General features: G+C 51.9%; 1 protein-coding gene across 1 annotated transcript in view; it reads right to left on the bottom strand.

Annotated features, from left to right (window-relative positions):
• Positions 1-18,392, bottom strand: part of Plxna2 (plexin A2) — a 193,335-nt gene extending 174,943 nt beyond the window's left edge. Inside the window, exon 1 of the mRNA XM_003474768.5 lies at positions 17,797-18,392. The gene's annotated coding sequence lies outside the window, so the exon portion shown is untranslated. The remainder of the gene's footprint in view (positions 1-17,796) is intronic.
• Positions 18,393-26,572: the final 8,180 nt, after the last annotated feature.

Here is a 26,572-nt window from a genome sequence, read left to right as displayed (position 1 = left end):
TCTGATGGCTGTGTAGGAATAAGCTTTCCCAGGGCAGGGGCTTGGTTCTAATGATATCAGAAGGCTCTTTCTGGTTTATGATTTCTGTGAATCACAACCCATGAAAGTAAGATGTGTAGATATGACTTTCTGAGGCCCCAGCTCCTTCCCTGGAGGGCCTGTCCTAATGTCCTTTGCACGCTAAGTGTGCAGACATTTGGACATTCTTGGGATGAGACTCAGAGGTAGTCCAGGCACTCAGGGCAGCACAAGGTGAGCTTGAGGGCAGTGCAAGGCCTTGGCCAATGCCAACAACTGAAAGGCCTCAATTAGAGTGAAAGAAGTTATCTGGTATTTAAATAATTATTAGATTGAAGGAATAATCATGGGTTTGAGCTGATTTTTTCCCCACTGTCACCCTGATGGTGTCTATAATACTATTATTCAAATGCCCATGATTCTCATTGAGGAGAGACCAAGGGAGCGAGGTGGGGTGGGGGAGGGGTGGCGGAGTTGGGAGAGGGGCTCATTTAATCTCCATGTGACAGACTGCAGGAGGTACGATTAGTCTTTTTCTTATTTCAGCTGTCACTCACACACAGACACCAAGATTGTTATTAGCGTTATTTTATGCACGCGATTTAAAGGGAGCAGGGGGAGGGGACAGTGAGATTTCCTATGGAAAATAACGGGACCAAAGAAACAATTTAGATGTCACTGCTATACCAGCTGCGTTTCCTTCATTAATCGAATGTCATTTCCCCCACCCCAGACTCTGGGTTGTTATGTGATGCTGAGTGTCTGATTGCCCTGGCGTTGGAGAAGGAAGGTGTATGGGGAGAGAAGGGGGACACAGGGCCATGCCCACGGCCACCCTCAGCCTGCTCTCTGACATGGTTGAGGTTGGCACCCCCGCCCCCAGGTATACAAAGACAGCTTGGGATGACCATTTCTCTACTTGTCCCACAGGTACCAGATCTCATCTCCTGTGGCCAAGGAGCCAGAGATAGGGATTTAGAGAGGTTTAACAGTGACTGTGGCAGTGAGGGAAGCGGTGACACCTCATAGGGCTGCCTGCCTTGAGCCATGTGTAGCTTTCTGCTCCAGTGACTGTCTTGGGGTCCCACTGAACTGTGTGATGGTGAGGACCTGTGTACTTGTCACACAGTGGACAGAGACACAAGTGTGGGGCTGGATTCTGGCAAGAAAGGTGGGAGAATATGTGTTAGGGCACAGTCCTGTCACCTTCACTTTCTGTGCTTAAGTCCTAATTTCTGGGGGCCTCAGAATTCGACTCCATTTGGATGGGGGGTCTCTACAGGGGTAATGGAGTTTCCAAGAGGTGAGTGCTAATCCAATAGGACTGGTATCTGATGGAGAGGAAACGGGAGAGAGATGTGTACTCACTGAGGAGGGTGACTGAAGAGATACACAGGTGGACTCTATGTGCAGGGGGAGGGGCTGGGACACATGCTTCCCTCACAGCCTTTATAAGGACCCAATCCTCAGACAACTTGATCCTGGGCTCCCCAGCCTTCAGAACCGTGAGAAAACCTATGTCTCCTTGTTGGAGCTTCTTGGTTGGCCATACTTGGTTACATTAGCCTGAGCACACTCCTGTAGCTAGGAGGAGGCAGGTGCTCCAACTATTTGGCTTGGATCTGTTCTTTTGAAGAGAATGGGGTGTACGTGCATATATTTCGGGGGAGGAAGCAAGCAGCCTTGAGCCAGGGACTGGACATGCAGAGCCCATAAGGATTCTGGGAGAACCAAGGCTTCAAGCCATGCTGCTCCTTTTACCCCTGGGAAACAGTGGTCTAGAGACCTTCCTTGCAGCCTGTGCTCCATCCCCAGGCTTTGGGAGGAGAATTAGGATTTTCCAATGCTTGCTTTTCTGCATAGTGGTTCTCACCCGCCGCTTTTTTTCCCTTTTCTCCGCTGTCTGCTCCCCATCTGCTCCTGCTCAGGACAGTGACTGGTTCAGTCACTGGACCCCAAGAACATCACAGGGTATTTTGTGACTGCCTAGGTGTCCTTTCTCTGCTTCCCACCCCAGCTCCTCCTCCCCCAGGGGCGCTCCTCTGGGACTGGAGTTTTCTACACTAGGGAGAGTTTTCTGGTATTTTTTCCCAGGTCTCTCTGATTGAGCCCTGGAAAGCACACCAGCTCTCCTAGGGCCTTAGCAAAACATCCAGTGTTTGTCCTCTCCTCACACAGGCTATAAAAGTTTGGAGTTGTCTCCCTGAATTATGAAGGTTCCGAGACATGGACTCATTGGAGGGGCTGGCAGTGGTGGTGGGGGTGGCTCTGTGCCTTTCTGGGGCATTGGCTGGGCTGGCTTTTGCAAAGTCAAAACAAGATTCATTACCCTGGGGCCTAGAGCAGGGAGATACACGCCTGACCCTGCAGACCCGCCCCATATGTCATGGGCCTGTCAGAAATCTCCCAGAATTCCCTTTATTATCTAAAGGTCGCCAACCGGGCAGAGCTGAGAGAACTGCACGGTATAAACTAACCTACAAGAGCAATCAATTTCAAGCAGCTGCCTTCCCTTCCACCTCACCCTGCTTGCCTTCCTGAAGCTCTGCCCTCTTCAACCCCCTTTGGGGAAGGTCAAGGAGAAGCAGACTTGCTGTGGTCACCTCCCCCTTGAGTCAGAAAGAATCTCTGCCAATTAGTAGGGCGCTGAGGCTAGGAGACATGGGTTCAGGAGTGTGCCTAGCCTCTGTACTCAGGGGTCTGGGAAAGGTCCCCCACTCTCCTGTCTAAACCTTGTTGGTAGTGGGGTTGCCATTCTGGTAGGCATCCCCAGATGAAAAGACTCCTGAAATTCCCAGGAAAGAGCAGCAAAGAGTAAAATGGAGATGGATTTTTGAAATCAAGTCTCATTCACTTCAGGATAACTCATACCCTGAGGGCAGCATCATAAAAGTAACTCCCATTTGTTTCTACAACAAAACCAATAAAGAAAAACTATACTTATTACTATTTATTAGTCACCTGCTACGTTACAAGATTAATGTGCTCTTCATCATTCTGCAATTATCTTGTATGGGGGGTATGCTTATTCCCATCTCACAGATTGAGAAACTGAGTCTAAGCAGGCCTAAATACTTCGATTAGTAGCACCTAGGAAGCAGAGTTTTTGGAGGCCCCTGCTTTTGCCATTGTTCCACATTGCCTAAATTTTTAAATCTATGTTTCAGCCAAAGCCTCTTCTCACTAGTATGGGAAAACCCACCAGAATGTTAAATAAGCCTTGGCGAGTGCTTGATTTCAAAGGTCAAGTGTTGAGGCTCCACAGTGTCATTTCTGCCATTGTGGGCTGCTCTTATGTCTCCATGATAGAGTACAACTTGGGTAGGGTGGAAGGAGCTGAGGTTCTCAGTGCCCAGGTAGGGTGCAGGGGTGTCTGGTGGCAGGAAGATTACTAGCTGGCCATCACCTTTCAGAACAACCCTACAGGATCTTTCCAAGGAGCTGAGAAAGGTTGTCTCCTGCCTCTCCTCTTTACAGTCCAAGGGGTGAAGCTGCAGCCTTTTGGAGACTGAAATGGAGTAGGAGGGTAGGGTTAAAAAGCACCCAGCTAAATAATTCAATGAATTACAGTTCCTCCACATAATGGCATATTATGCTGTCATTAAACATACTGTTTTCAAAGAATAATGACAAGGCTCCAGTTCACACAAGGGGAAGGGAAACGAAGAAACAAAGGATCTGAAAGAAAAAGCCAAACAAAGCCCCAGGCGTTCACTGGAACTCTCAGTCCACGGGCTGACTCTAAAACTCCACTTATTTCCTCCATCTTTTTCCTACTGAAGCTAAAATGTTAGCAGTTCCAGGAGGCCCAGGTGAGGCAGTTCCTGCTTTGCCTTTCAGACCCTCCTTCCTTCCAGCCCTCCCTGGGTGGCTTCCTGCCACCAGTTCCTGAGGAGCTCCAGGGGTGGGGAGTGTTCCCTGTTCCTGACAATTCTCTGCTCCCCAGGCCAGGATGGTGACCATCAGCGGAGAGGTGTAATTTTTAGTGCTGTCTCTGGCCAGTAGCTTGGGTTTCCCAGTGTTGGAAAGGTCAAGCTCTTCCTCAGGAGCCCAGCATGGCTGCCCTAGAAATGGCACTGGTGGCAGAGTCACGCTGTGGCCACCCTGGCCCTCCTCTGCATCAGATCCAGTAAAGCATGGGCCACGGAGATCCAGGCACTGATAGCCTGTAGGGTGTGGCCTACACTGCTTCCTTTCTTGTCTCAGACCCTGTATCTAACTTTGCCAGGTGTGTAGCCAATGTCTGAGATTTACCCAAGAAAAAGGTTTCCTGCTACTGACTCCCAAGTAGGATCAGAACACCTAAGTGCCCAAGTTCAGTTCTTCCCAGCTCACTCTCTACAGTGACTCCATCCCAGCAAACCATCCCTCACATTCTGGAATGCCTGCCTTCACTTTTTTCTGTGTCTCTCCAAATCCCGTCTGGCCTTACAAACTGTTTCTTTCTTCCAACATCAAGCTTAAAATGCTGATTAGGGAACCTGCTGATGTTCGCAGGCTGCAGTGTGGGTTCTTTTCTTTCTATGGGAGTTGATCCTATCTCTGCACTGAGACAGAGGCCCTTTGAGGGCAGGGACAATATCTCAAGCATGATGACTTTCAGCGAGAAATGTGTTCAGTCTGAATATTGCAGAGCTTCAGAGAGGAGACACAGGGGTGCTCGTTTGCTTTTTCCTAGCTGATACCTCCCTCATGACTCCACACAATGGCCTACATGGAAGTGATTTGAATTAACATGCTTGCTCAGACATTTATCAGATCTGATATTCTGCAGTTAGAGGAGAAGGGCTGAACAGTTTGGGATGCATCCTGGCTGCTGTAGACTTTGAAGCCACTGGGAGAAGAGTAATTCATTGGCTAGGTGAATGAGGTGGATAGAAAGATGGTGAAGAATGGACAATACTTGCTCTGCCTTTGAAAGATGCCCAATCCAGATGTGTGTGGGAAAGTCCTGGTGAGAACGCTCCAGAGCCACAAACCGTATTATAACATGAGAAGCATATCACACCAAACTACGGCAAACTGACAACAAAAAGTGATCGAGAGCAGGTTGGGTCAGGGGAAGAGTCCCCTAGGAAGGTTTCAGAAGAGGGCATCATGTAGCCAGGGTGTAGAGTAACGACCTGGCCTTTGGAGACAGATGTAAGCTCAAGTCTTGTGCTCCCTGTGGCTAGGTGGGTGACCTTGCACTGACCTTAGAGAAACTTTCAGAGGGAGCTGTGCTTTCTGGGGCCATAAAACAATACTTCACAGGCTTGTGGTGAGAATCAGTAAAATAATGAATGTCAAATTGCTTTGTGAACCCTCCAACTGGGAGTAAACACTGGTCACTCTTGCTTCTGTTTTTGGAGAAACCCTACATAAGGACATCATCTCCTTGGTACAGTAGCTGCCTAGACCTTGAGGGCTGGGTCCCAGCTTTGGCTGATGGTTGAGCACTGGACCACAGGGACCCAGATTCCAGCTCCTGAGACCCACTCTTCTTGGCTGAAACCACCCTCTCTCCCATGCTGGCCTGCAGTCTCCAGTAGCCCTTCCTTCCCGTGCCCTCAGTTTTACCATGTCCATGTCACCCTCCCCCTTGCCGTGACATTTAAGGACCATCACCTATGACAGGAAGGTGGGATCAAAGTGGGGGAGGGGAAGAAGGAAAGTGGGTCCCACAGAGGGGGTTAAGTAGATACTTAGGTAATCCTCCCACAGACAGCAGGCCCGGTCATGGCCTCTCTGCATACAATGCTGCTGAGCAATTCAGGATGGAGCTGGTCTTCCTTCTGTATCACCTGCCTGTCCTCTCTGGTGCTTTTCAGAACTGCCAGGCAGCCTTTGATTATGAAGCTGTAGTACTCCTTTTCATGAGGGATGTCTTAAGTAGTCTGTGTCCCACCCCGTTCCCTCTTTATCCTGGTTCCTATTATCTTTCTCTCTTTGTGTGAGACTCCCGGGCATGGAGAGCAGATCTGGAGCTGACAGCCAGCCTCTCTTAGGTAGCACCGTGTTCACACTGGCTCTCCCAGCAGGAAATAAGCCACGGGGCTGGATAAGCCCTGTGGGAACTCAGAGATGGATGGGAAAGGTGGCAGGCTGGGCAGAGGTCTCTCTGCTTATGGCCTCATCTGGGCCAAGACACCCATGCACTCAGCCAGGAAGATCTTTAAACATGGCTGGTGGTCACTGCCCCTTGGGGTGCAGCAGGGGAGGGTGATTCTGGGGGCCCTCAAGACCCTACTGGCCCTAGACTTAGGTCCAGGAGCCCTCTGCCCTCCTGTGAGGAAAAAGGAGAAGCACAGAGAGGCCAAGACAGGCGGGAGAATGTGCTGAGGGCAAGCCGGGGACACAAGGGACACAGCAGGTTGGCCAGCAGGAGAACCTGGGGCTGGAGAGGGGAGGAAGTCCTTGAGTGGGAACCAGGCCCAGGATGATGAATGGGGTGTGAGAGAGAAGCCTGGAAGAGGGTAAACAGCCAGGAGGGACAGGCTGAGGGAGGAGGGATGAGAAGGAAGAATGTTGGGGTCAAGGAAGAATGAAAATATCCCTGCAGCAATTGACTCAACATCCAGCCTAGACACCCTGGGAAGGACAGATGCACACCTGCAGACAAATGTGTGCAGCCACCACCCTCCCCTCCACGCCCTGCACCATAGCCTGTCCCTGCTGGCCAAGCTTGCTTCCAATGTTTTGCTTGCGCTCTGTGTAGTGACTATAGTTTTCTAAGTCACATAGTTCGACTCACACCCATGTTCCATGAGTGAAGCCCCCTGCAGAACTGTGAGCCTGAGGGTGGCCTTAGTGCCACTGCTATACAGCTGAGAATCTAGGTAAATGTGTGCTGATGGTGACAGAGGTGGCAGAAGGGCTTAGATTTGGGGATGCAGGAGTTAAATGCGTCGTCCTGCTTCTTACAGCCTGGAGCTGAGGGTATGACCAAGGGACACTTCTAAGGAGAAATCATCACTGCAGAGGTCACACTCTGTTTCCTGGCAAGCAGTACTGTGCCGACTTAAGGGCATCCTGTTACCACTTTGATGGAACGGAGTTGTGGCATAAAAAGTTTCAACTCAAATGTGAGCTTTTGGGGACCCCCTGTGAAAGTTGAGAGGAACAAGCCCATAGATGAGAGCTGCTGACCGACTGTGGAATGCCCTTGGCTGCTGCCCAGTGGTGGTTGATGGGAAGGAGGTCTGGGGAAGGGCTGAGCACTGGAGATGGCCCCGGGGCTCACATAGGTGGTGGCAGATGGAAAGAGTCCAGAAGCAGACTTGTACAGCGTAAGACTCATGTGCCTAAGTCCCCCTGTCCCACACACCCTTATGGTGGGCAGAAAGCCTGCTTCTAACTCCCCCTGTGCAGACCACAGCATTACCACAGCCCCCAAGTGTGAGCATCTCCTGCCTTTTGTGGGGGTGCACCAGCCCCCTCAGCTCTCTCCCAGCCCTGGCCCTGCCTCTCTTCAGTCCCCAGCCGCCGCAGACCACTGATTAATTCAGGGCTGCTTAATAACCCTTCTATTTCAATGAAACAAGCTGTCTTGTTTTCTTTATTTTTAACACTGACTTTCTCGTTTCTTTGCTAAGCATCTTACTGTCATTTAAATTTCTCTGTCTCCAACCAAGCTGATAATACACTGGAGTGAGCAGCTGCTTCGGTCCTGTTTATGACAATGATTAGAAGTTAGAGCTGCGTGAGCACAGAATTGACCAGATCTCAGTTCTGTGGGGGCTGGCCCTGCTTGTAGAGGGTTTGCTAATTTTAACATGATTAGGAGAACTCTGGCTCTGGGCGTGGGCAGGGTGCATCCCGGCCTCACCTTCCTGGAACCTGCTCTGAGGCTGGCCATGGGACTGAAGGTGTGAGAGCCAACTCTGCTTGCTTTGAACTTAAGGCCAGGAGCTTTGGGCCTTGTGCACAGACCTGAGACTCGACTATTCCCAGACAGCCTGTCCTGCCTCAAATTTACAGAGCACCAGGAAGGAGATCCACTTTAGAGGGCTTGAGTGGCTGGGGATCCCAGCAAACACCTACGATGTCTCTCTGCTTTCCACAGGAACCCCTATAAAGACCTCGTTATCTTCCAGCCTCTGCTTGAATCCTCCATATGTGCATCCCCTGCCTTGCTGGGCCCTCCCAGGGCTGGACAGCTCTGACCAGTCTCCCTGCCATCATCTTAAGCACACAGTAGATACTCTATAAACACATTACTTCCATCAAATTATATGGGGGGATACCAACTGCAAACTCCTTGCAAGGAATGCATCTTTCCCTGGTGAGGCTCCTGGGGTAAAGCTTTCCACCTTTTTCTATTTGGATAAATGTTCTGCCCCTGGCCATCTGCAGGCCAGAAGTGGCTCCATCCTCAGGACATAGGCCCTTCACTTCTAGCCAGGCCCCCTGGGGACTTCACAGCTGGTAGAAAGCTCTGCCAACAATGCTGGGTATGTGCAGGGAAGCCAGTCAGGTGGCTAGACCAGCCCCTTGGACCCCAGTTCCAGCCCCCCCCCCCGCCCCGTTCCCTCTGGGCCAGCCATGCTGCCTGGGAAACCTCACAGGTGCACGGTGCCCAGGCCCCAGCAGCCTAACATTGCCTCCCTCTCCCCTGCAGCTTCACGAGAGCCAAAGCTCTCCCTCCAAGCCTCCCAGCTAGCACAGGCTGCAGGCAGCTGCTCGGGTCATTGTCTCAGCCTCTTCAAGTTGTGAATGCTGAGTCTATAGAGACCGAAACACAAACAGTGCCCACACTGCCTCTTAGGGTGGGAGGGATGGCTGGGCCCTGCCAAAGCCATTGACTGTGCAAATAGCAAGACTTGCTATGGATGGAAGAAAGCTGGTTGGAGCTATTGAGGAGAGGGGGGTCTCCGCCAGCACACTGCCCAGTGCCCAGGAGGGCAGACGGTGTGTGGTAAAGGCCAGCAGATGGACAGAGATGAGGCAAGGCCTGCTCTCTGGGGGAAGGTGGCTTTGTTTGAGCTGCATGCTTGCGCAGAACCAAGGAACAGAGATATTCCAGAAGCCCCAGCGAACAGGGTGGGGAGCAGGAGAAAGCGGCTCCCTGGGCAGGTTCAGAGTATGTTGGGCGAGATTGGGGTGAACAGACCTCCCAGAAAGTGGAGAGCAGGGAATGACTTGCTGTGTGACCCGGGCAATCCACTTACCCAGCTGGGACCCATGTTTCACATGTATTATTTGGGCCTCAGTAAAAGCTGCTACCAAATAAATACTCAGAAACATTCCTCAAGTATTTTACCCAGAATACCTGTTTCTTTTGTAATTCAAACCATTTTAAATAAATCATATTTAGAAAAGAAATTCAAGGCATTGTGCCACCTCCATTTCCCCGTAATCAAATCCACAGAAGTCTCCTCTCTCCCAGCCCCCTCCCCCATGCTACACTCTGACCTCAGGACAAGGCCCTCTGGACTCCAGCTGGTGGGGCCATGGGGAACTGCTGCTTCTCCCACAAACCCAGCTGTGACCTATGCAATGACCAGTACTGACTGAAGACTACCCCACGGCCCAAGGCCCAGCCTGGGCTCCTGCTAATGCTCTTTGGGCCATGTCTGCTCCATCTGTACACCTTCTCTGCAGAGAAACTCTCTGCAGGACAGGTCTGTCCCTTCCCTGCCAGGGGTGACTCTCAGAGCAAGGCCAGCTTAGCAGATCTATGGCCATGTCATGCACCTCTGCCCCCAAAACTCATGCAGAGCAAACTGCATTCAAATCCTAGCCTGCTGGTCAAGCAATGACCCCAAGTTTTGCCCACTGCCTCACAGCCAAGCCATGGGTTTTGCTCTGTTTCTGGTCTTTACTAAGTGATCAGCCCTCTACACTGTAGTGTACACCTTGGCTGTAAAGAAAGCCTTTTTTTGTTTGTTTGTTTGTTTTTGTAAAGTTTCAAATGTGCAAGGGAGGGAGGGAGCGAACAAACATATCTTGCCTTTTATTCCTTTTATTCTGCTCTATATTTTACAGTATTTGCAACCATTTTTCTACATTTGGAACCACTGTCATTTTTCCATCTCCCTGGACATCATCTTCTTCTGCCTGGCTCCAGAGATAAGGGCAAGTGAGGGACTATGAGCAGGCATGAAAAACACGCATTCCCATTGCACAGACAGGGAAACCAAGGTTTTGGGTCAGAAGCAGGAGTCAATCCTGCCAGTGTGGTTGCTACTGCTGCTTCTCTTCCCTGCTGTTTCAGGGAACAAATGGGGCAGGAGCTGGCCACAGGTGAGAAATCTTCCAGGAAGGAGGCAAGTGTGAAGGGAAGCCTTTTGTTTCTCTGTGTTAGGAGCCTGTTCCCTGCCCCCTCAGGCTCTTCCTGACCATCTGTCTGACCCTCTGTGTGAGGCCAAACCCCCTCCCCAGAGTGGGGCTGCCTTCCCAGTAACACAACCATGTACAACATCCCAAGTTCTTGGGCCCTGAAACTTAACAGGCTGAGGCTCAGCCCTGCGGCCTCAGGGGTGGACAGTGGACTAGCACTGTGCCCATCTCCAGAGAGACCTGGGGGCAATTTACCCTGAACCCTTGGCAGTACGAGAACTAAGGGAGGAAGGGACACTAAGAAGACCCAGGTGGCAGGCAAGCAGTGGCTCCACTGTCTCAGCAGAAGACTGTGACATCCTGAAAACACCCTCGGCTATCTGCAGCAGAGGCAGGGGCACTTTGCTGACTCAGTGGGGGGCTGACTCCTGTCTGCCAAGGGGAAGGGGCTGGTGTCCTGCTAAGACCCTGCCCTCCCCAAAGTTCTAAAATGACCCCTCTTCCCCAGGTATCTTTATTCCTGGGGAGGTGGGGTGAAAGCTGGGGAGCTCTTCAGGGAGGTGGGAGGTCAGAGGTCAATGTAATATTTACCCAGCCCAGCCAGGGCCTTTCACTTTTATGAAGCAGGAAACCACTTCAAAGTAGCAACATTCCCTCTCACCACTTCTGTCTGCACACAGGTCCTCTTGCCTCTGCAGTAGGCAGGAGGCCTGGCCTCCTGCTCCGAGAAGGTAAGCACTTGCCAGTAGCTGCTGCATGACTGGCTTTAACTGCCGGGCGCCCCTGATATTCAGAGCCAGCCCTGCAGAGATCCCATTCACCCTGAGCAAGTCATTCTACTTTGGGACTTGGAGAAGGCTGCAATTCCTCACTAGGAGCCCCCTCTCCACTGCCAGAGCCAACGATGGTAACTCAGGGTGGCACAGACCCTAGATACTTAAGCTTTAGCAGGTCTGAATCACAAATTCTTTCTATCGAAGTAGTATGCTATTGTCATTCCTGGAAGTGCAAAGCTACAAAGGTTCCAGAGGCCCCTCTTTTTCTGGTCCTGGGGATTGATCCTAGGACCTTCACATGGCTCACACTCTCAGCCTTTAGCTTTGCTTTAGTACCTAAATTGCCCAGTTAGGCTCAAACTCGCTACCCTCCCACCTCAGTCTCCCAGAATGCTGGGGTTACAGGCATGTCCACAACCCCTAGCTTCATGGGCCTCTTGAAGGGTCAGGTCTTCCACAGCCTCAACTAGAACACAAGGCTCAGGAACGGCATTGCCTGACATGCTGGGCTTAGAGGATGGCTCTACAGTGAGTAGAGATTTGCCTTCTCTAGCCTCCCTCCAGGAGTCCTGCTCAGCATCTTCCTGGAAAGAAACTTTAAAAGACTGCAGACACCTCCCAGGTAGCAAAGTCAGGCAGAGGTACCCTGCAGCAGCCTCTCCTGCTCAGTCAGCCTGGGTACAGATCTGCAATCTCTCCCCAGGTCCCATCCCTTTAAGGAGTTCATTCAGATAAGTGAGGGTGAGCACTGTGGGATTCTGGACACTTAAAGGTGGAAGTGATGAGCATTTCCCAAGGAATCACGCAGAACAGTGCAACTCACACAGAGTGCAATGGGAAAAGTGCTTGGGTGTGCACCTGGGAGGTCTGGCTCTCGAACGCTAATTAACAGAAAACAACTCCAGTGTGCTCAGTCTGAAATCCACAGAAGAGAGTGAGGGGCTGAGAGGCTGGGGTTTGGAGGGCCTCAGAGAGTCACTCTCAGAATGCTGACATCCAAGGTGTCTCCTGGTCCCTCTCCTGGAATAACGTACACTGCACATGGCCCTGGTCTGAAAGCTCTGAGGAGCCTGCTGGCTTCTCTTCCCGAGCCCCGCACACTGTGAACTCCAGCCTGCCATCTACTGCGGGGTCTAGGGGTACCTTGCTTACACTGCCCTCTCTCACCCTAGCATTGTGTAGATACCGTCAAGTCAGGAGCTATGATTTTTCATCCTTGGACTTGGAGTTACTATGTTCCTGGCACTACATCCATGATCGATCCCTATTTATTTAAACTTAAATGGATTCCAATTCCTGCTTTCAGCATCTCTCTATTTGTTTCAGTGCAAAGGACAAGGACAACTGTGTAACAATTCCAATACACAGGTGAACCTGGAGGTGGACTGGCAGCTCTCTCCACCCCTCTTTTTCCTTCCCTCCATGCCCAATCCAGAAACCAAGACTGCAACAGGGAATGAATAGGAGAACAAAGCCTGGGAGGACGAGTCCACAGGGAGGACACCGAGAGGACTGAGGAGTGTGGAGGTTGCTTGCTCAGAAGCTGCTGTTGTCCCAGGCCGCAGAGGGAATGTGAGAATCTGTGCATGTGCGTGTGTGCATGTGCGTGTGTGTGTTGGGAGGTCACGAGGGGGAAAGGATCATTCACCAGCTATTCTTTCTGTACCACAGCACCTCCTGCTCTTCCTTTTGAAAGACATGTTGAACTTTCCAAGGGCAACTCCATAACCTTTTATCTCTCATCCTGAAAGTAATTTTAGCCAAGGAAAAGCAGGATTACACTTTCATAACATGATACGTCTATCTTGTTTTTTCTCCTTTCTTTTTTTTTTTTTTTTTTTTTTTTTTGGCTTTTTCGTTTTTATCGGTACCGGGGATCCAACTCACGACTGCCTGCTTCCAAGGCAGGTGCTTATGCCGCTGAGCTAAACCTCCAGCCCCTTTTCTCCTTTCTTTTCTGCCCTCCCTCTCACTCTCTCACAGCTCTAGGTAAATCTGAGCCAGAGGGGAACTGAGATTAAATATCAGAGGATGGCATCAGATCTGAAGAAGCACTGCTTCCTGGCCCCTTGACCATCCCAAAACTTATTTTTCCACTCCTCTATTAGACGGCTATTATCGCTTAGATGAGGAAGCCTCTGGACTCTGCACTCTGGCAATATTGTCCTTTGCTGAAATGAAAGGGGGAATTAGAATTCAGAGAAAGCTGCCCACAGAGAATAGGAAGACAAAGATTAAATCATTTATATGGTGCTGTTATGTTCAGTTCCTGAAAGGTATTTTCAAAAAAATTCTCCTCCAGCGTAGTTTGGCTACCACCTGAGAGTGTTTTGAAAATCTGCATTTGAGGAGGCAGAGAAAGGGCAGGCACGTGAAGGAGTCTTGGGGACTGGCCAAAATCCACTCTTGCTGATAAAGAAGGCTGAGAGGCTCCTGGTTGGGTGGCAAGGCACTGGACAGCCTGAAAACTTGAGTCCTGGCCATTCTGGTCACTTTGCATCCCACACTGCCCAGCGGGGCAGCCTGGCTTCAGCTGCTTGATGCAACAGGCGCCTCCCATTCTCCAGGCAGATGGGGATGCTGAGCACCCACTGCCCTGGGACCCCACCAGCCGTCTCTGGGTAGTGACAGATGGGAGTCTCTTTTATTCTCCCCACTCCCAAAAAAAGCACAAAAGCTACCGTTTCAGGCCAAGCCTGGTTTTCAAGGGTCCCTCTAGTGGTGATAACCTGCTACTTCGGCTTCCCGTGAGCCCAGAGCCTCCAGAAGACCCTGCCTGCGGGCTCCCCTCTCCCCTAGCCCCCTAGCTCTGTGTTCACTCTCAGCTCATCGCCAGCCACACTATCATTCTCTCCACTGTCTCTCTCCATTTGTCTGCGATGCCCACATCTACACCCTGACTTCTGTCTTTCCCTGTGCCCTTTCATGCCTGCATCTTGATCTGCATCTTTTTTCGTCCACCTGCTGCTTTTCACAAAGTCCACGTTCAGGGCAAGGGGTCTGGCCAGCTAGATTGTGCACATGGGCCTTAGGGTCAAAGGGCCTAACCTCAGAGGACCATGACAGGGCCCAGACTTTTCTGTATTTCTGAAGCTTCTCACTTGAAGCTCTGTGAGAAACCAGTCCACTCCCAACCCTGCCTCCTCCCAGTTCTGACCCGCACACTGCCACGCAAACTTCTGTGTCTGCTGGAGGGAAGGGGTGCAGGGGTGGAAGGGCCTCAGCACAGAGGCAGGTGTGAAGGGGAGGATGAGGCCCCAGTGGACAAGGGGGACAGAGCAAACATTCTGTGGACAGGAGGGGCCCTGGGAGGACACCAGCTGGTCAGGGTTTCCCAGGCAGGAGATTAGGCCAGGACAGGGCAGGAGATTAATGGTTAACCAAACTAACTGCAGAGAACTTTTGCACCGTTGAGGCCCAAGCCTCTCCTTCCAGCTCACTACTTTCCACCTCCTTCCTTCTCTTGCCTTATGTTCTCTCTGTGGGGTCCTGCTCCCCAACAAAGAAATTTCTCGCCTTTATTTCTACCCCCAAATTCCAGATGGAGCAGCATAGGGCGAGATAAAGAGGTTCCATATGCCCAAGTACCAGGGAATGGGGCCCAAGAGGGCCTAAGACCCGGGCAGAAGAGAAAAGGGCGGCCCGTTTCTACCAGCCATCCCTCCTTTGGGAGCAGCTGTTTGACCCCAGAGCGATCGCCTTTCTCTGTCTCTACAGGGCTCACCTTCAGAAATGACCAGAAAACCCACCCCTGTGGACACCCACCCACCCCTCATTTACTCTAATTGGGCATGAAATCTTTGTAACTAAGTGAAAAAACTGTTTCCCATAGGGAAATGGGCTCCATTCATTATTGTTTGATGGAACATATGTGTAGAGGAGCAGCAGACTATCCCACCAAGTGAACTGATAACAGACTGCCCCTGGGCAAGGGTGACAGTGGCAGGCGGGGAGCCCACAGGAGCCAGTAAACCTCCCGAACCTCTAAGCCTGTTCGTATCCGCTCCACTACCGACAGGCCTGAATTATTTCTCCTTAACTGACTGTCACACAATGCTCCAGTCTCTTTATGTTGGGGTGAGGGTGGGGTGGGGTGCCTGGCCTGGTGCTCCTTGCCTCTGCATTTGTCATGACGGACAGAAGTATATTGTGCCCTTCTGTGACAGCTGTGTGGCAATGCACAAAGACAGCTGGGGAGGGGGGTGGAGAAAGGAACTGCCTCCCCCACACTAAACCTATATCCCGGGGAGGCAATCACAGAATACAAGGTAGGACAGAAACTCTGAAACCCCCCAAACAGTGACTACTCTAGCACCTGAAATCTGTCATAGTACCTGAGCGGGGGAGTGTGGGCTGCTGCCAGCGGCTGCTTTGTATATTTAACCATGTTACCGGCTTCCCCTCCTGGTCCTGTGTTTTCTTGTAATGTGCCCATGAAATAAAGATTAGCTGAATAATCAGAAGTATCTGTAAAAGCCAAGGGGGCCTACCAGAGAAAAGGTGCTCTTTGAGGATTTTCTTGCTAACCTCATTTTGAGCCATACACCTGCAAAACAGATGGGGAACTTTCACACTGCCCGATTCTGCAGCTTTGGATGGTGGGGAGAGTTGGAGGGTGGACGGTCTTGGGGCCCTGGAGGCAGAGGGAGGCATTTGGGCTGGTCCTGATGGAGGGCAGGGCTGCTGGCCTTGGAGTGGCAGCTTCTGTGCAGTGGTCTGAGAAGTCAGTATTTGTGCTTCACTTTGACCTGGGCTGAGAGGCTGGCCAGCCCTCTCCTGGGTTCCAGACTGAGAGGGACTCCTGTCAAACAGAGGGACCAACTGGGATTCCCTCATCAGACTTCTGGTCCCTGGGCAGAAGAGACCTTTTACTTCTTTACCGCTTCAGGTCCTGCTGCTTCTTGGCAGTGTGTCGTTCAAAATGCCATCTCCATTTAACAGCTTGGCTAGCCAATTTGCCCCCATCCTAATGCAATTTGCTGGAGACAGTGAGGGAGCAGAAAGGGCAGGTGGCATTGCTCTCCTCCATCTGCAGGTCCCTGAAGAGGGCCAGCCGGGGACAGAGACTACCTGCTAGGTTTGGGAATGCTGGCTTTTGGCTGAAAGGGTGAGTTCTGGGGTAGGGGGAGCTTGGAGGTGACAGACAGTGACACTAGGTGGCAAACTCATCAGGGTGCCTTGATGATTCTTCTGTTTCCTTGGTTCCCTATCCTCTCTCCTCAGTCTCTCAGCCCTGGGCCACCAAGGAGAGCACACAGGTAATTAGTTCAAATGATGCTCCATGAAGACTGGGGGAAGTTAATGAATTCTTTCTTCTTGCCTGGAGGTCATGGGGGGGGGGAGACAAGTGGCTCTGGGAGCTTTCCTGGGTGACTGCACAGAAGTTGTGCATTTCAGTTAGGAATAGCCAAATTCCTCTAGCCAGGACTGGCTTTTTGGGGGACTCTGCCACTCAGATAGAGGAAGGCCCCAGAATCCCAAGCCAGCCCAAGGCGCAGAGTGAAGTTCAAAGGCTGCCAGAGAAGCCCAGTGAGAAAGGAGCCTACTACCTGTGGGGCTGGACTGCACTCCTACTCCAAAAGAGTTCAGTTCTGTCCACCCAAGGTCATCATCCTAGGAAACTTGTCCCCTGTGCCCAACAGAAGGGGTGGGAATGCTCAGAATGTCTGGGGGCTCCTGCAGTTGATGGACCTTGCACCACCTCTAGAGCTGAGCAGGCTGTCCCACTGCCCCTGCGTCTCTCGCTCTCCCAGAGCCATTCCAGGGTCTTAGATTCCTGCAAGAACCCACTTATGCTCTCTGACCCCTTGCTGACACAGAGCCCTGAGCCCATCAGAGTCCCTCTCCCATCTGCACTCTTCTGGGCTGGCAGAGCCTGGGTAGCAGGTCCTTCTAGGGCAAGGGTCATGCCACACAAGTGGACACTTCTCAGGAACCTCGAATGGCAGTTTCTGGTGACTCTGGCTGACATCTAGGTCACCATGACGGGCATTTCCAGACTACCTGTGGGGTGGATCTGACAACTAGGATCCTACAAGATCCTTTTCCACTTGTGGGGCGGGGCAAAAGGGAGCACATGGGGGTAAATATTCCCAAACGGCCTACAAGGAGCTCTGGGATCCTGGGCAAACTCCCACCAAATCCCCCATACTCATCTTGTTCAAATCAGAAGAATGGACGCCACTGGACACCACACGAAAGGGGGTGGGGACACGGAACACTTATCCCCGTCAATGCCTTGGAATCACTGTCCACAAGCCGCTAGGAACTGGCGCGAATGATGTTTTCCCTTTCCCTCATTCCAAGTCCCAAGATCCACAGGGACAGTCAACGGCCACGAGGGACTGGGGCCAGAGTGAACGCCCCCAAATCGATTGCTGGTCACAGTGGCCTTGGGCTGTCTTGCCTCTGCCACCGAGGCCCTCCCGGGTTCCCGCTGTGGGACAGCCTTGCCTCTCCCGGCTCCTTCGGAGCCGCAGGCTGCCGGCAGGTGCATGGGGGGAGACGCCGGTGGCCAGGAAGCCAAGCCGGCAGCCCTCGGGGAGGAGGCGGCGAGTCCGTGGCGCTCTCCGGCGCATGCCATGCTCTGGCCCGCGAAAGTGGCCGCCCGCGTGGGGACTCGCCGGCCGCTGCCAAGCCCGGGCGACCAGGCCAGGACAGTGACCCGGAGAGCTGGGCGCGGGAGGAGCCGCCGAGGGTGCGCGCGCAGGGGCGACTCGGGGCGCCAGGGCCCGCCGCTTACCCGGCTCGGCGACGTCTGTCTGTCCTTCCGCCCCTCGGCTCGCCGCGCCTCTCCGCCAGCTGCCGCCCGCTAGCAGCTCGGAATCACGGGCACGGGCACATCCACACGGAGTCCAGATGCATTAAAACCCACGTCCAGCCGCCTGCCACTTATCTGTATTCCTGAAGTGGCTGCTCGGGCTCCGCTCCGCGCCCCACCGGCTCCGCCGCCCCGCAGCAGCCCCGCCGGGCGCAGCCGCCGGCTCGCGGGAGGCTCCCGAGGCGCCGAGAGGGCGCGCGGGGGTGGCCAGCGGCGCCTGTGCGGGGCGAGCGGCAGAGCCCCCGGCTGCTGTCTTCGGATTTTTCCAGCGCGACTTTCCGGGCTCCTCTGACATCAGCGACCGCGGCGCTTCCTTCCCTTCTCGCGGCTCCCCGGCTGGCTCACGATCCCATTTCCTCCGGGAACCAGGCTCTCCAGATCCGAGTCGAGCCTCGCCTGTCCTCACGGCCGCCGGTTCGCAGGGTCTCGGGCGGAGAGGTTCCCAGCTCGGCGCCCTCCGCCCTCCGGCTCCAGCCCTGCGCGGACGCTCTGCACCCGGAGCTCGCTCTCCTGGCGACGGCGGCGGTGGCGGCGAGCCCTGCGCGCCGGCTCCTATATTACCGTGCAGCTCATTATCATAGAGGCCGCGCTTAACCCGCTCCGCGCCGGCCCGCGCGCCGCCCCCAGCCTGCGCCCCGCCTGCTTCCTCCGGCGCCCGCCCGCCCGCGGTCCACAAAGGAGGACCGGGTTGGCGCCCCGCTTCGCCCGGACCTGTCAGCCACCTGAAGTGACAGAGGGGCTTCAAAGATGTACCCTGGCCTGGGGACCCGAAGTGAGGCCTCCCGGCCGGCCAGCTCAACCCCGGAGGAGGGGGCGCAGGTAGGGGGCGCTCGGGGCCCCGGGTAGAGCGACAAGACCTTAGGGGTCGGGCGCCCCCTCCTTCGCGTCACCTGTCACCACGAGCATCCGGAATCTGAGTGAGGGAGCAGCGGCCTTGTGCCATGGGTGGAGGCGGGGGTCTTGGGATTTGCGGGAGCAGTCTCTCCTGCAGAATTTTAGAGCTGTCAAACGAAACACGAAGTTGTTGCTAATGATTATTATGGCACTGCGAAGATGAATGAGCCTTGGTCTGGATCTCAAGTTTCCAGCGCTTAGGCACCCGGAGCCTCAGGCAAGTCCTGACTTATGTGGATGGGGGCGCTGGGAACCAAAGAGGAGCAATCTTCTTCCAGACCCAGAGAGCGGACTCGCAGGGGAATCAGATGGCTGCAACAGGGCGAGAGTAACTTCGTTTAATAACCCAAGGAGAGGTGTCTTTGGATTTGGTGACAGTGCCTCCTTGGCGCCCTTTGGGCCCGGATTCCTCATCACATAGTATCAGCATCTCCGGCAGCCTCTGGATTTGGCTTTCAGATAAGGGGCCTGCCAGCAAGACCCAGCGAGTTCGCAGGATCTGCGTAGACCCTGCTTGCTCACACGCGAGTTTACTCACCATGTCTAATAGTCAGATAAGCTTCCTCTACTGCCCCCTCGTGGCCACAGTGCTCATTGGTCTAAAGAGAAAACAAAAACTAAAAACCAAAAACCAAAAAACCTCAAGCCTGAAAGCTGTTACTTGCATTCACTGGAGCAATAAGGGTCTGGACAAGAGAGAAAAGGAGAGAGAACGTACACTCTCCCCAGTCATCTCCCATGCCTCTGCACTCAGTTCAGGATTGGTGAGACCTACACTTTACTACAGTTAGCTAATTCTTTAGAAATTGTGAACAGCTAGCCAAGTCTTCGAAAGTTTTTTATGTAGATAATTAGTATAAATGGATGTTTTGTGACTTGCATTGCTTATTCCTGACTTTGGCTTGTGGGTCAACAGAATCTAAGCCCTCTTCTCGAATCCATCTGTGTTTCTTTCTTTGATCTTCTTCAGAATTTATTGTTCTCAGCTCTTCAGGCAGTCAGTCATGTCTATCCTACACTGTTACTTATCTGTTGATATAAGTGGGTCTTACCTCCTTATCCAGACAATCTTGCCATCTTCTTATATCTCGGTAGGCTGAATCTAACTGCAATTTATTAAGGAAGCTGGTTTGGAGATGTTTGGGGCATTTTCCTGTTTGTTTAGTGCACGCTGGGTCTGGCCTGTTACACTTGGGAGCATTGAGGTGGGGCTACAGATGTCCAGCTGGGAAAGCTCATGGCAAAAACAAGGACCTCTGGTTCTAAGTCAGGTGCTGCCTAGCTCCAACAGAGGGCAGAGCTCTTCCCGTGACTCAGTGTAATCCCATCTTGAGAGGATTATAATACAAATTAAATAATTTCCAGATATTATCCCACCACTCAAGTGATCCAAGAAGTAAACTCAAGAACGAAGAGCGAGGAAGCATAAAATAAAACCGATTCCACCCCGCATGTCTCCTTCCCTTCCCAAGTAAAGGCAGAAAAAGGGAGAATGAGGAAGAAATGAAGACAGCTCAGGAACAGAAGGACAGGTTGTGGCCAGGTGGCAGTGCCACCCAGTCTCCATGTCGACATGTGGGAGCGTGGGGTGCCCCAGGACTGTGGGAGTCTCTAGGGTCTGTGTGGAGAGGGAAAGAACTGTAACCTGAGCTACAATGAGGGCCTGGATGGAGTAACCTTAATTCCCTAGGTCTCAGTTTGTCTGTCTGTAATACAGGGATTTCTATCTTCCATGTCCAGAGAGCTAAGAGAATTAAAACACATTTATGCAAAAGTTTTTGAAGGATTAATAGAGTCATTAAAATAGAAAGATGGTTATTACTTTCAATCTTAATAGATCAGAATAAATACTGAGCTCACTAGTTAAGCATATAACTATATTCTTTGGGAATTAAAATACCACTCAGATTCAGGTTTGTATTTGGGTATAACATCTCTGAGACATTGGGGCTACGCTTGAGTCTCCATTCTTTAAAGGCGCTCAGACAAGCCTACTCTGTTGAACACTGATATTAATTCTGTCATCAGCAAATGCTCGTTAAGAGGAAGTATCCTATAATTTGTTAGTGGAATTGTATGTAGTACTGAGTTACTTATTGAGAACATTAAAAATTTAAAGCATATTAGCTGCACATATGTATGGGAAACTGATTATTTTGATATAAAGTATAATGATCAAATCAGGCTCATTAGCATATTGTCACCTCAGACATTTGTTATTTGTGCTAAGAACATTCAGAGTCCTCTCTTCTGGCTGCTCTGAAATATGCATTGAGTTACTGTTCCTGGAGTCACTCTGCTCTGCTATGGAACACGGGGGTCGTGTCTCTGGTCTAACTATAGTTTTCTATCTGACAATAGACTGCCCTCCCCTTTCCTCTTCCTCTTTCCAAAGACTGGTATCAACTATTCTATTCCCTATTTCTACACAATTAGCTTTTTAAGCTTCTGAATATGAGTGACAATGGGCAGTATTTGCCTTTCTGTGCCTGGTTTATGTCACTTGCCTTGAGGTCCTCGGGTCGCTCCACGGGGTTGAAAGGAACAGGATCACGTTGTTTTTAATGGTTGCATGCTATTTCAGTGCTCAGCGCCTTTTCTTTTTAAAGTGTGCTACCTACCGACAGACTCCAGGCACCCATGCTGTTCTGGGGATCAAGATATCTCATATTGGGGCTGGGGATTTAGCTCAGCGGCATAAGTGCCTGCCTTGCAAGCAGGCAGTCGTGAGTTCGATCCCTGGTACCGATAAAAAGGAAAAAGCCAAAAAAAAAAAAAAAAAAAAAAAAAAAGATATCTCATATTGAGCCGCTACCCTTGTTTTTCAACTTGTCCAGCTGAGGTCAGACCCAGAAGCCCCGGGGGATGGCCAGTGCCTGGTCAGTACCTAGCGATTCATTCCTACTTCCAGCAAGAGGAGCAGCCACAGCCTGGCACAGTTCTGGACAAGCAGCAGGCGTTTAATAATGTCTCCCCAGTGAAGGAACGAACAGGCTCACGAGGATGGTAGACCCTCATTTTTGGAAAGTCGTCGCAAGTTCCTCCCCCTTTCACGGCCCTGGGGCCCCAGCCTGAAGTGTCCCTTGTGGCTGCCGGACAGTCACCCCTGGCCCCAGTGCCTTAGGTTGCTTCTCACTAAAGAGGTGACTCAGGGGAGGAGGACGAGGGAAGGAGATGAGAAGGGCATCCTGGAACGGTGCTGCATTTTTCCCGGTAAGAACTGAGGGCTTCTGCAAAAGGCGGTTCCACCCTTGTCCCGGGCAGGCAGTGGGCGCTTCTGCTGCGGAGCAGCTGGCCATCACCAGGGGAAACCCTCTCTCTCTCGCAGCAGCAGCTTCGGTCTGCAGAGATGCCAGCACGGTAGCCCCTTGGAGCACAGAAGGTATTCTTGGCACTGGAAACCGCCGCTCTGGAAGGCTTTCCGGGTGAAGTCAGGTCCTTCTAGGATGTGGTTGTGGGGGCAGCCAGCACTGCTGGGGCAGAGTGCCACGTGTGAGTGTAGTGCGCATGCCTGGAAGGCCCGTGGGGCGCGGGGTGGGGGCTGGGTGTGGATGCGTGCTGGGAGGTGAGTGGGCTCCTGCTTGCCAGCAGCCATGGGTTATCTCTGGTTGGTGCATCTGCTGTCGCCAGCCTTGTCTCTGGTTTCCTAAGCTGAGCTTCGTTGAGTCACCAGCAGCATGACGGAGCTCTGAAGGAAGATGCGTGCCATTTTTCGCGTGCCCAGATCTGGGGCTCGCTGCCACCCGGGCAGGAATAAGCCCCCTAGTGGGTGGCCCCTTCTGTTTTCCGCGCTGCACTTTACCGTCAGTCCCTGTCAGCTGCCTCAGAATCTCCAGAGAGGACCCCCCCCCCCACTGTTGGGAACAAAGGCCTGGGCCTGACCCGCCAGACTGGAATGCATGGGTTGAGCGCCATGAATGGAGGCCACAGGCTGCCGGGCTGCCAACGCAGTAGGTCTCTACCAGGCCATGGCCAGGCCCTGGATGCAGGGACAGGGCGCCTGCTCCGGGCTTCTCAGAACCATTCACAGAGATGCCACCCTCTCTCTCCTCCCCACTCCTCCCTCTATGAATCCCACTTCAGTCGGTGGGCACGCCTTCCTTACTGAACCAGAGGAGCTCACGTCCCTGTATCCTTCGCCCTCTTTCCCTCCCTTCCCTCCTCCCTCCCTCTGTCCAGTGTGTTACTTTGGGAAGAGAATGTTCTCTGTGAAGCCAGGCAACAGCATCCCCAGACCTACTGGAGCAGGCCCCCGAGGTGATTTTCAGGGCTGTGCTTTACTGGGCCCCAAGATGCAGGGCACAAGGGAAGGCCCTGTTGGGCTTCAGCCTCAGAGCTGGAGGTTGGCAAAGGCCCAGGCTCGTGGTCCTCTTTTGCTGCTGCCCCATGATGGCGTGGAGAGTCTGGAGAATGCCTCGATCTCTGACTTCATGGAAAGACCCCCCCACCCCCCACCCCCGCCAGTGGAAATGCTACTTGGTCGTGTAATTCCTGGTCAAATCCCTTGGTGCCTCAGTTTCTCCACCTACAAAGAAAAAATGATCGCCCTTTCCTTGCATATCTTGCCAGAATTCACAAGAACCAGACAAAATGCTGATTGTGAAGGCTTCACACACTGCATAGAGTGGTACAAATGCTTGGTGATGTCACCTTAAAAGCAGAACATTCTGTCCAGAGGCTAATGGACTTCTCATTGGCCACACCTATCATCATTCTCTTGTTTGGCTTTCTGGGGAAAACACTTGATCTCACAAGTATTTACATATGAGAAGCTACAGCATTCCTGTCATGGTTCAGATTTAAAATGTCCCTCGAAGTCTGCTGTGTTCTAAGGTGGGGCTTTTATTGGGTGACCGGATGCTAGGGAGGTGCTATACTCATCAGTGGGTTGATTCATTAAAGAGTTTATGGCTGACTGTGCTGTTAGGAGGTAGGCCCTGGTCAGAAAAGGCAGGTCACTGGAGGCGCGACTTGGGAGGATACGCACTGGCTCTTAATGGGTCAGTCCACTATTCTGTCTCTGCTTGGTTGTCAACTACCCATGGACTGCACCCACTGGAAACCAAGCCAAATAAACTTGTTCTGTTTTAAACTGCAGGCGTTGGGTATTTTGTCCCAGTGAGGAGAAAGTAACCAATACAGCTCCCTATCATCCTGAAGTTCCTCCTACTCTCTCATGCTTCTGTATCAGAGTGCTACAGAGCTGGGAGAATCTGACAAGCCATCTTCCTATACGGAACTAGTGCAGTGGAGTTGACCCTTGTCACCAGGTGGTGCCTATGTCCACTTGTAAAAATGGTGGCTGAGGTTCCTTGACATACAGCAGTCAAAGCAGTGTCGACCCTCAAGACTTGTGAAGTCACCACCCCCACAGGCTTCGATGTCCATCATGGGTCAGGTTCTCAGAGTTGCAGTGGGAGTAGGGCTGTCACAGCTGTCTGAAGGCTCATCATCCTGTAGTCAGATCAACTCAGAAGCTTCCCTGGGCTGCAGGAAGACTGGAGGAAAGTAGTGTAGTTGACCGCTTTGAGGTCAGAAACTCTGAACTGGAGGTTACCCAGGTCTGGGCCTCCTCATGTAAAGGGATGTCTTCCCTTAGTTGTTAGAGCTGTCACAAAGCATTAGTGTGTGACGGTAAGTATTGGATTCCGGAGTGACCACCCTAGGCCAGTCACACTGGTTGGCAACATACCTCTATGATTTCTAAGTCTCACAACTTTAATCTCACAGGGTAAGCACTATTAGCCCATCTTACAGATGTAGAAACTGATGGTCAGAAAAGCCATGGTCCTGTTGATAGTGTGTGGTATGATCGTGATGTGAACCTGGGGTGTCTGACATCTATTTTCTCTAGTTTTGTCCTCTTCTGAGGAGTACAAAGTCATGGAAGTCCAGGGGTCCATGCATCAAAGGCCAGGAAGTGGGAGTCCCAAGACTTTGCCATTTTAATAGTGCTCGCCAGTTCTGTGGCTGGGAGCCCTGCAAGCAGGAAGGTTGCAGTGTATTCCTGTAGAGTCAACCAAAGCCTTGTGGAGAGTTACTGAGGGTCAGGTGTCATTTTCTCTTACAAAGGAGCCTGTGGTATAATTGTTACGTTGATTATAAACAATCATACTAATGAGCTCAGTTCTCCCCTATTTTATGAGGTATTTGTATTTAACAATGAGAAGGGGGGAGAAGTTGTCAACACGTGCAAATCTCTGTAGCTCGTGTCACTTCTGCCAGGCACAATACCACATAGGGGTCCACGCCCATCTTTCAGAGTAATGGGATAATTAGATCCACCATGTGGTGCCCCCACCCCTAGAGAAACCATGGCAGCAGCTCTTTGTGGGCATCTGTGGGAAGCCGGTGCAGCAAACTACCAACACCTGCCTCCTCCTTGACTGTACCCGTGCCCTGCAATCCCTGGCAGAATTGGACACTCAGCTCCTCCTAATGAGGAGAGAAAGAAAGACAAGAATGCCAGCAGAAGGACTTCCTCCTGCCTGACTCCAGCTCTTCAGGGACAGACCAGCTTCCGACATCACCTTCCTGACTGATATCTGGCGACCTAACGCGGTGCCAGGCCCTGCCTGGGACCAGAGCCCCTGCACTATGTGAGTGCTGAGCCGCGGCCCCTCTGCAGCTACACTCTACTCCAGACACCTGGCTGTTCCGCAGAGCTGGGGCCCAGAAGGGCCTAGAAGCCTCAAGCCAGAAAGATGGGGGCTGGGCGGGACCCAAGTAGAGAACCTGAGAGGAGGCTGGCAGAGAGTACAGTCCATGTCTCTTGCAAAAGTAAATAACTCCCCACTTGAGTCGATCAAATACCATGCTGTCCAGGCATGCTGCCTTTGTGCTGTAACTTGGGACAGAGTGTGAATGACAAGAATCTGAAAGGAAAAACCCAGAAAGGGTACAAGTTCTTGGCAGGCAGGAATCAACCACAGCAATATCATGCACATCATGAAGCAATTAATAACCACTTGGGCATGCTTTCCATAGGCTGAGTTTTAAAGTCTTGGAAAGTCAGGTCCATACTTAGGGTTCCCCTGTTAGTCAGTTTAAATCTACATTTTTTTCCCTTTGTGAAATGCTTTCTTGCAGCGGATTCTGAGAGGTATAAGAGCTGAAGAGAAAAATCACTGAAGAGAAAAATCAGTGAGAGACATGCTGTTTCTATCCTTCTCTTCCAGAGGTGAGGGCACCAAAAGAGTCTACAAGCTCAATGTCAGCACTGGAAGGAAAAGCAGTACTATGTCCATGAAAAATCCCAAAACAAACCAAAAACAAACAAAAAAAAATGTTGAAAAACCCCAGCCTGGGAATTAGGATGCTGGGATTTAATTCCGGATTCTGTTACACTCTAACTGTGTGACCTGTATGAGTCTCCTCCTCTTCTTGGGTCCTAATGCCAAGATTCAGGCTGGACACTCTCCACTTCACAGCACAACTTGCAGCCCCACTGCCCAGCCATCATGCCAGCTCTCTTCTGAGAGAAAGGAGAAACCTGCTTTCAATGCCTAAGAAAGTCTAGTGCCTAAAATAACGGACCAAGGGGTACATTCCTGGGCAAACTGAAAAAATGGGATTTTTGCCTTTGAATTGTTTCAAATTGGATGGTCTCTCTCCCTACCTGCCTTTGATAAACACTCCTGTGTTGAGCTCTGTAGTTATGAATCTTTCTGAGTCATGGGTGGCTACATTTCCTTTGATCTGTTCCACTGATAATATTTCCCATTCTTCCGGAGCATAGGATGGTCTAGTTGTGAATATTTATTTTCTCCCCCTCCATCCTGCCCCTCATACAGCCTCCTCTCTC

The sequence above is a fragment of the Cavia porcellus genome, unplaced genomic scaffold, assembly GCF_034190915.1.
Source record: "Cavia porcellus strain 051 isolate PalLab524CR breed Dunkin Hartley unplaced genomic scaffold, mCavPor4.1 scaffold_29, whole genome shotgun sequence".
Lineage (NCBI taxonomy): Eukaryota > Metazoa > Chordata > Mammalia > Rodentia > Caviidae > Cavia > Cavia porcellus.
The sequence above is the reverse complement of the archived record's forward strand: the minus strand, read 5'-3'. Positions and strand labels throughout refer to the sequence as shown.